The sequence below is a fragment of the Sinohyriopsis cumingii genome, chromosome 5 (genome assembly GCF_028554795.1).
Source record: "Sinohyriopsis cumingii isolate HCF-2022 chromosome 5, ASM2855479v2, whole genome shotgun sequence".
NCBI lineage: Eukaryota > Metazoa > Mollusca > Bivalvia > Unionida > Unionidae > Sinohyriopsis > Sinohyriopsis cumingii.
The window spans coordinates 51778208-51789608 of NC_142965.1; positions in this window are offsets into that span (position 1 = coordinate 51778208).

The window sequence follows — 11401 nt, forward strand, 5'->3', positions numbered from 1 at the left end:
TCTAAACTATATGCAAAATATGCATGCAATGGCGAAGAAAGTCTACGAAAAATCATGGCGTATTCACCGTATAAGATCAAAATCTGAACAAGAACAAATATTAGTTAGATAAGATAAAACTATATGTCTTGTTTTCATAATAGTAAAAGTCATAAATTGTAGTTACGTGAAATTACTTTCGCACAATCAACATATTTTTGAGAAGTTCAGAAGAAGCTGTTAATCATTCTCAGAAAACAATGAAACGTTTTATTTCGATGCATAATTTAACGTTAAATTTCATGTGAACAGATTACTAATTATGCGCTTAATGTACTCTGATACGTTGACACTATATTTAACGTCATAATCTTTTTCTGCATGCCTACAGCTGAAATATCACTTTCCAAAATGATGCGACGTATATTAACTTTCCCATTGTTTTGTTTTTAGATAGGCTCAGTCTGCTTGACGTTAAAAATAAATGAACGTCCATTCAGAAACGGTTACTTGTGTGACAAAGAATGAAATATATACTTTTTATGATTCTGTTAAACAGAGAAGATTGAAATTTATTTTATTATCCATTGGAAAACATACTAACTATTCGAATACAGTGATCTTCGTATATTCCGTTCTTGTGAAGAAGCAAACTACTGACCTTAAGGATTAAGTCTACTAACAGAACTTGGGGTTCCAAGAAAAATCATCGAAAGCTTTGTTACAAATCCAGAACTACAGAAAATGATAATGTGGTCTACCTTTCCTAGACTGCGTGTTCCATAATCCTCAAGATCCAGTGGCAGACACCGTGATTGCTCAAGTTTAGAAAGAGTTCAGATTTAACTTCGAGATCTCCTAATACGATGCTAGTGAATGGGCAAACTGGGAAAAAAACAGAAGCAATAAATTATGTTATTTAATTGGCACCTGTAACTAGTTTCACGGATTAGAACCAATTTAACAAGACGAAAAATATGAAATCATTCTTAGATCGCTTTTTAAGCTCAACACAGGATATGAGTTTTTCCTGTGTTTTTTGTTAGCCATCCACTAGGAAACCCACAAATGAACAGGTTGTTATATCTTTGTCACACGTGATATATGTATATTTGTTAAGTTATTAATGAATTAATAACGAATAATTTACTTTAGATAGCAAACAAATTATTTGTTTAGGTTTAATTTTTTATTAGGTCTTATCCTAAGACGTGCACTCCTTGGATTAGATGAGTTCATTTTTAGTTATTATCTAGAAATTTTGCTCTGTAGAGAAGAGAGAAAAACTCTGAAGTTATCATCGATAGAATAAAACAGGAAGTTGTTAGAAATCTGAGCACATTGTTCGGTCTTAAAACTCGTCTTACCTTTTGGCGCACATTTAAACGCATGACTTTGAATGTGATTTTATGAGGCATGGAACATAAACTGCATATGAAGTTCTCAAATTAGGAATAAAAAATATCTTACACATTATTATTCTACCCAAGATCAAATTGGCAAAATGTTACCTTTGTGATCTTCATGTTATAGTCATACAGCACGATACCAACTGTAAAATGTTTGGCTTACCTATATACCAATACGTTGCCGTTTCAATACAGATAATTGATTTTAAGTTAACTTTAAAACTGTGAAGTACATTAACTGAACAAAATTTGTCTAAATCCCTCAAGGACAGAATTTTGAAGACCTCCGTTTCAGGCACACAATCTTATGGTCTTAACTATCTCTACTACTCATAGGAAAACTTATGTGATGCCTCTTGTTTGTCGTTCGTCCTTCTGACTGTTGCCCGTCCTTCAGCACAAGATTGTGATAGCTAATTCCACTAAACGTTACTGAAGATTGCTGTGAATCTTTGCACATACATCCATCCCTAGTCTTCTTGTCTTCTATGGAATTGGACATCCAGCTCCACAGCAACCATCTAAATTATAAACAGATGGATAGACCTGTGATTTCACAAATATACATCTTATATCTTGGTTCTAAATTTAAATTCTATTGATCATATCTCCAAACGAAAGCCATGGTCGCCATCTTGACAAGTGTTGTCGCTTTTCATTTTGAAATCATGGTTGTATCGACATGTTGTTTTCAAAAAGTATTTTTCACTCTATGTAACGTGTCCTAAATTAAAATGACGTTGACGTGACATACCAAAATGTGTAAAACTTCGTTATATTTGCTTCTTCTGGACATTGAGCCATATCAGCATGTTGAGATGGAGTTTACATTTTCTTGTATGCTATATATCGGCGTTCCCATATTACCGTGATCCTGATCTAAACTACAAAATGGCTATCTTGACAGCCAACTTGAACATCCTTATGGCTATTAGTCGTCTTGAACTGAAGATCGTATCGACATGGGGTTTTACTGTACAAATATGTATCTGGTTGTGAATGAAAATGCTGCTCGTTTGACCTCCAAGATTACGGCTGATGGGGCAGCTCCCAAATAGTGTTATCGGGACTCGTTCAGCATGAAATATGGCGTAGACATGGGGTTTTCATTTTAATGCAAGACCAGCACACATACATAACGATACATGCAAAATAATGACTCCTACCCTTTTCTAGACTAAACTTATTACAGTATTGATGACGATACTGAGAGAGTATAAATATATAAAAATTCAATTTTTTAAAAATAATTATTCATTAAAGTTCTTGTTGATTCTGTCCAATGTAATCTTATGTTACGTGTTTAAACTCGACTAAACAGTAACACTAGAAAGAGTGAAAACATCAAGCTTTGAAAAATATAATAATTTATTTCCCTGGAAAAATTCTGTAAAAATTAAAAATAATATATGAACTTATGGTGTAATAATCAAATCCAAATTAAATTCAAGAATAATCCAGGAATAAAATTTTAGAAGTCATAATAACAAAATGTTCTAATGATTTCAAGTTCGAGAGTCGACGAAGAATCCAAGATGGAAGACGATGACGTATGCTGTAACATGTAGTGTTGAAGTCTTCAGTTCCTTGTAGAAACAAGAAATATCACTCCGGTTTTGGAAATCCAAATAAATGTTTATAAGAGATGTCTTTGTTCAAGAATTTCATATGAGCACACGTATTTTCAAGGAATAAAGAATTAATCTTTTGGAATCCAAGTAATTTGAAATAACCCCAAATGACACAACACCTTCCAGTTTAAAGGAAAAAGCACAAATGTGTTTACTTCTCTAATACGATGGTTCAAAACTTGAATTTTATGTCCCGGATAAGGGTCAAGTGGTCATGTTTACATATTTAAAAAATCTCGTAGCCCCTGTATGTCCTTGATAAGACCATTCATTTTACTCTAAGAAATAAAATATAAAACCAATTGTTTAAATCTTAAATCAGTAGTCCCAGCATGACCTCGACAAAAAACAATTATTTAAAAAATGAAGATAGAATTTATTTACATGGCTGCTACTAATTTTGAATCAAGGTTAGGATCTAAGTCAACACCTGGTGTTTACTAAAACGAACAGTCAAGTTTAAACTATTTTCGTGAAAAACTCATCTTCAGTGAATAAATTGACATTACAATAGCATGCAATAAAAATAAAAAATAAAATAAAACTGAAAAACAAACAATTAAATTCAAATAGATATATATTAAATCAGATATAATTAAAGCAAATACACATGAAAATAATATTTAGACATATTCATATATGCAGAATAAAAAGGTAGAAGTTTGGTAGATTCTGTTTTCTATGGGATATATATGGATGATCAAGTACTGGAATTTATATCCATAAGATTATCGAATATTATTATCACTCACCACTGGAGTTAACTATATATATATATATATATATATATATATATATATATATATATATATATATATATATATATATATATATATATATATATATATTGCATGATATTATATTTTGAAATACTAGATGTCTATTCGGGCAAATCCATGCAACCAGTGCCAAAACTATGCAAATAGCTTTGTAAAACAAACTTAAAGAATGATGGCTTTTGTTTTCTTGTTTTCTTTAAAATAATACTGTAGTTTTGGTATTGAAAGTATTGACGCTGCTGCAACTTAAAATTGCACTACTATATTGCATAGATATACATTTCCCTTGCTTCAACTTGTATTACCAAACTGCATAAATAGGTCTACCTTGCCTCAGCTTGTACTAATACATTACATTGATAGAGATATCTATCTTATAATGTTCTAAATAGAAATAAACCTGACTGTTTTTACGAGATTGTAGTGTTGAAAACCAGAATGTTCAGGTCATTAATGAAACGTGTGATTTAAGCGTCAATATTAATCCAGCATACAGAAAGCTACATTCCAATGCCAAACAATGATTTCCACATATTAGATGCAAATATAAACGGAAGATCAAGACAACATTGTAGAGATATTCAAGAAACCCCCAAATCAAATTATGGGGGATATTGTTTTGCTATTAGAATTTTTACAGTCATTTAAAAATATACGAACACCACTGTAAATTATACAGAAGCTGAAGATATCGTTATTAATTTTGACCGTTTTCACGATGTGAAAGTCGAAGCTATATTTTATATATTGATTGCACATTTAATAAAAACTTAGTACTCACAGTCATTCAAAATGTTAATATCAACAGACAATTTACTTCAAATGAATACTTATTATATGGGAAAGATATATTATCACCTTTACAAACATTATTGTTTAATTCTAATTTTAATATTGGTTGTTTTCTATTAAACAAAAGCTGGAGAGAACGAATCATCAAACTAACTTGTAAATCAGAAGACACTGATTCCGACACAAATTACACTGAGATTTCACTGGAGGTTTTGCCTACACTATTTAGCAACTTTTTATCACAGATAAAATGATAAAAAGCATGATATCCGGTTTAGTTTCTGCGATTGAGTAGGAACTGTTAATGTCATTTGTAGTCATATAATCTTGTAAATTAGTACTTCAGGACAATGTACAGTGACTATTTCAGTAATGAGTACTTAAGTACAAAGTACAATGAATATTGCAGCACAATGTACAGTTATTACTCAAGTACAAAGTACAATGAGCACTTACACAAAAAGTTCAATGAGTACTTAAGTTCAAAGTACAATGAGTACTTCGGTACAAATTATTATGAGTACTTCTTCACAAAGTACAATGAGTATTTCAGTACATAGAACAGTGAGTACTTCAGTACAAAGTAAAATTATTACTTAAGCACAAAACACATTCAGTGTTTAAGTTCAAAGTCACAATGAGTACTTCGGTATAAGGTATAATGAATACATCTGCACAAAGTACAATGAGAGTTCAGTACAAAGTATAATGAATGCTTCAGTACAAAATTACAATGAGTATTTTTGCACAATGTACAATGCGTACTTCAGTATAATGTGAAATGATTACTTAAGAATAAATGCTTTTATTTGTTATTAGTAGATTTTTTACATTTTGTCTAGATATTTAAAAAATGTTTTACTTTAAAACAGTCACTATTTTGCGTTATATTTAAAAGGTAAATATGTCGTGCAATTGTACATACTGTTTGTTATTAGGATCTTTTCAATAATTACTTCAGTGCAAAGTACAAAGAGTACTTCTGCAGAAAGTTCAACGAGAACTTCTGCGCAAAGTACAATGAGTACTTCTGCGTAAAGAACAACGAGTACTTCTGCACAAAGTACAACGAGTATTTCTGCGCAAAGTACGAGCACTTAAGCACAAAGTACAATGAGTACTTCAGTACAAAGTAAAATGATTAGTTACGGACAAATGCTTTATGACATACTCGTAGATTTGTTGACTTTAGGTCAAGATAATTTGAAATAAGTATTAATTGAAAATAGTCACTTTTGTGCGTTTTATGTTACAGGTAATTATGCAATTTTACATATTGTTTGTTATTCTGATCTTTTTATTTGTACTTTGTGTATGAAGATTAACTTCGGTTTTTCGTAAATAAAGATATAGCGGCACTGACAAAACTCTGGGCTAGATCTGACTCTCTGAGAATTGACACCGGAAGATTTAGCAGTACGCTGAGAGACATATGTGTGCATCTGTTTGATGAAAGGTATGTTGAGAACAACAATAACTTTTTATTATTTGTAATAAGTATTATTAGTTCAGAAAATCTAAATATTACGCAGACACCCTGCTGTGATAAAATGTGTAGAGCTGATGATGGTACTCACAATAAAATGATATGCAATTCAGTAACAGGTGTGTATTTAGAATTTGAAATGAGGAAGAAAAGTTATGTTATCAGATCCCATCTTCATCCTGTAATCTCAATTGACCTTTATGTGAAAATATGTTTCATAATTGAAGAATTATTTATATAACTGTCGCATTCACAAAGATTATATTAGCCCTAAAAGTATATACTTACGTACACATACACACTTCCCATGTGTAGTCATATATTCTTATTTTCATCAACATATTATGTACATGCGCACATACCGGTATAGTTTCATTTTTGCGTTCTGATAACTTCCGTTTTGAGATATGGAGATCATGTCCGAAGTCCTTGTAACCTCTAGGACGGAAGACATGGTTGACTTAATAATAGTTTCCATGGTTTATAATAATGAGTCTGCACAAGCTTGAAATATAAAAACACACCGTATAAGAAAGTAGATCCCCCTCCCCGCTTATTGGCAACGTGCGTTGTCGTCGGACATATTAAGATATAGAAAAATGATGAGGCTATTTCTTCACGTAAGGAAATGAAATAAGATTCCACGTCTGCTGACAATATCTTGCTTTTACACAATCAAAGAAAAAATTCCATCAACAAAATGTATGTTTGTCTGTAGTGTCCGTGGGCATCATTTCCCTGTGATAATGTCCAATGTGAGAGCTTGGATGTTGTATGATACGGAAGCGACAAATGCAGCGATGGATCGGACGATTAAAAAGTAAACATGTTCAGGTTGTAACAGTATTACTAAAGCTGGCTTTAGGAAGATATAATACATCAGACTGTTAAAACAACGTTGATTAGGGTTTCACCGAATATATTCGTTAGTTAGTATTGTAGAAACTGGTGACGTTTGTTTTTCGATCAAATAAACGGAATGCAGCAAGAATACCACTTAGGTCAGGACTTGGGTTTTGCTCTAATTTGACACGCTTAATAGCTTTGCTGCAACACGATAAGCAATATGTTCAAGTCGTATCACGAAGAAGTGCTCAGATTATTTCATAATAATTTGTAAACGTTCTTCGGCTTATGATTCGATATTGATATTTTAAGCTGTCACGCGAACACATGTTAAGCATATAAGCGAATAACTTGTTGATTTTTGTATGTTACGTTATAAATTGATCCGATCTTAAAATAGTTTAACTAGTTCAGGTTGTAAGACAATACCATGCTGAAGTAGTAACATGGATTATTAGGTTCTATCTAGATATCCAGTTGTAATTTTCATTTTTGCAAGCTTTGACGTGAAAAAGATAAAGTTAATCGACAATTTTCGTAAATTTTATCTAAAATGATCAGAAATGTTAAAGATTATATCTATCAAATAATGAAAATTACTGATTTTATTTGAAATAAATGTAGAGTGTAGTAGTGATATGATTGTAAAATAAGTTGGGATTACGCCCTCTTTCTGATCACGTAATGTCTGCAAAAATACTTTCTTCTTTATTTTTATAGCAATATGTTAAAAGATAGCTGACACTAGAACTAATTCGATGCTTCCCGATTGCAAGCGAAATTTGATCAATGAAGTTTTCTGCCAAATCATCATTGTGTAACAGGTAAATACCGGTTCTTGCTTCCGTCGAAATATTAAGATACATAAATGCATAAATGTTATCTGACTACATTCAAAGTAATTGTAAATATAAAGCAATAAGATACAGGTGATTAGTGAGTGCGTTAAATAAATCACGAAATGATATTGAATAATCAGGTGTGATGGCAAGTGCGAGAATAAGAAACGTGTTTGTCTTGTGTACTTGTTCCAGACAAATTGGTTAAAACGAAATATCAAATTGACATACCAATACATCTAACAATACCAAATTTGGTCTTGGCTAAAATAGGTATCATATTTTCGTTCGTATCGACTTGTTTATTTGACTTTCTTGGATCAGAGGGCAAATTGTCTACTGCACATAAGCATAGATGGAACGTTATTTGATGTATTTACATATTTTTCTTTAGTTCTCGAGTTTAAATGTAAAACGCCGTTAAACATCGTCAATAAATATCGAAACTTCAAATGATTTAACAATATTGTTTGGAATAATGTCGATGCTTGTAGGAGAAAATTCTTACTCAAGCTACTCGAATGATCTTTAATTCTAATTGATTAGCTCATTTAGAAAGTGGGATTTTGTGTAGCTCAGATGGTAGAGCGTCGGACTTGTAGTCCAAATGGTACGTGTTCGATACATTCCCAAGCCAGTCATTGTCTGCTGCCTCGCTGAGTCTTTGGAAAGTTATACCGAAGCACTGCAACATTTGTTTATCAACCGCTTTGATCTGCTTTCGATTGCATTTAGGAAACATCAAGTTAGTCATTAAGAGCTTTTTTCAGACGTCAGGTTCCTTTTCACACGTTACTGATAATCAGCAAACATCTGTATTAAGATGGAAATGCCTCCTTGTATCCAAAAAAAGGAAATTAAGAACCATATTGGAAATTATCAGATGTGATAAATTGTATAAAAGGGAAAACAATCCGATTTCCTAACCGATAAGTGATAAATACAGACATAAAATATATTTCGTTTACGACCGAATCACAAGAGAGAAGATCTTCCCGAGAGGAGATGATATATGCCAACATACCTTCTTGTTATACATGGTCTTTTCTTCATTTATACTGTACACCTAGTTGTATGCCTTGTGTAGATTCATTTCCTGGTGATCCTCCCTATCACTAAATAAAGTCTCCTTTATACATCTAGAACTTCTTAAAAATTCTTTCTGATAATACATAGTTTGATTTGCATATATGCTGTTTTGATTTTCCGCTATCTTTCAGATTGCCAATGATATTGTACAGATATGCGATACCAGACAAGTTCACCTTTTGGATTGCCAATAGCATTATAAAGAGATGTGATACCAAACAAGTATTAATTTTGGACTGTAAATAGTGTTATAAAATATTCCTTTTTGACTGTAAATAGTGTTATAAAGATATTTGATACCATACAAGTCATATTTTTGGATTGCCAGTAGTGTTATAAAGACATGTCATAAGTAACAATTTGACCTTTTGATAGTCATTAGTGTTATAAAGAGATGAGATACAAACAATCTGTCCATTATATTGGCAGTAGTATTATAGATTGTCAGTAGTATTATAAAGATATGTGATACCAAACAACTTATTTTGTTTATTACCACTTGTATTATAAAGAAAGGTTATTTGCTTAAAACGAGTGAATAATGGATCAATTTAAGAAGGTCGGGGAAAATACTTTTCAAACACAAGATGAAATAGAATCTGTTATTTTGTACTGTATCCCACTCGATAATGTCAGCTGTTTAGCGTTATGGTATGCTATGCTTTATATACATTTGCACATAAAATATCGGTAAAACATGATTGTCCTCCCCAGTTCAAGGTAAAACGGCACATATAGATATGAAAGTATATAAACATTTTCGGATTTTAACTCAAATTTCTTGGTTATGCTGATTTCAAACTCTATTGACAAGACAGCAAAAGCTATTCCTGATAATCCACTCCAGTGAATTATGGTAATTATTTTGCTTGGAATATCCGGTAGTTATATTTTCTTTTATTAATGTAGATTGTCATTTTCACAATGACAATATTTACTTTTTCACCTTGTCATCAGCCACATGCATTATTCAATACTTTAAACCTACCGTTATCACCGGACGTTTGCCGACTTCACTCACAAACGCAATTATAATTCTATGTTTCATGCAGACGTCTTGAAATGATCGGTATATGTAATATAATATCTCAATATATATATATATATATATATATATATATATATATATATATATATATATTATATATATATATATATATATATATATATATATATATATATATATACTTATAAAATGAAAACCATATCGCTACCATCCGGAATTTAACCAGATTTCGCTTCATCCCATTTTATTGGAATATATTGATTTACAATTTATCACTCAGTCACATGCTATAAGATTTTATTTACGTCATCTAGCTCCCTTTTAAAGAAACATACAAATGTTCCTTCATTATTCGTGTTGAATTCTTGGTTGGCTTTAGCTTGATTATGATGTGTCGTACTAATTCTGTCATAGATTTTGCTTTCAGTCAGCAATACCGCAATTAATAAACCATCAATATTAGGTATGAATGATAAAAACCAAATGACAAGAGATGTTCCAATTCCATAATTGTCCAACAATTTACCCGCTGAGGCTCAGCGATCTACCAGATGCAAACGATTTTGTAGTTGGGAAAGTGGTCAAAAATATCCTGTCTGGAACTTGGTTGTGGTAATTAATATTACAAAATCATGAATCGAAAAACACGTCAAAAGTTCTAATTTAACACATACTAGTTTCAAGCAAGCTCGACGTCCATGCAAAATCCATGCAATAATGATACAAATTATTTCTATTTTTATCCGTGGGCCAGCACTATCATTGCGAAAACTACTTCCATGTTTCAGGTACTGCAGGCGAAATGTCATAATTAGGTGGGGTTTTTAACTAGTAGGTAAGCACGAAAGACAAAGTGTTAATAAAATAATGATTTTTAGCGTTAATCAAGTGACGATATACGGAGTAAAATTACGAATCTTAATATAGCTGATTTTCCTGTTTCCGTCTATGTTTTTCTTAATAACATTCGTATGTGTTGTATAACGCGGTTACAACGAACGATACTACTTTTTAAGACATATTTTTCAATGTGTCGGTGTTCATGTAGTTGATTAAGCGCCAAAAGTTTTTTTTTGAGATATTTTGATGTTACGTGGATAACTGACATCATTAATTTAATGACAATGCAAAAGCAATGACCTAGTTCATTATCTCTATATCGAACATGGCGCATTTCAATGCGTCTCTCTCTCTCTCTCTCAGTATCCTTGCCTACTATAACACCAGTGTGCTTGGGAGTGTACGATCTTACATTAGTAATCATTTCAAAAGAAATTAAATTATGAGACGAGCCCTGTAATTTTTATTTTTGCAAACTTTGACAAGCCAAAAATAAAGTTAATTGACAAGTTCCATAAATTTTATCTGAAATCAGCAGAGATGTTAAAGATTATATTTATCAAATGATGAAAGTTACTGATTTTATTTGACCAAAATGCAAAGTATAGTAGTGATATGATTGTAAAATACGTTGGGATACCTGCATTTTTTTGCCCTCCATTTGCACGACTTATGTCATCATTGATGATGAGAGAAGCTTTTATT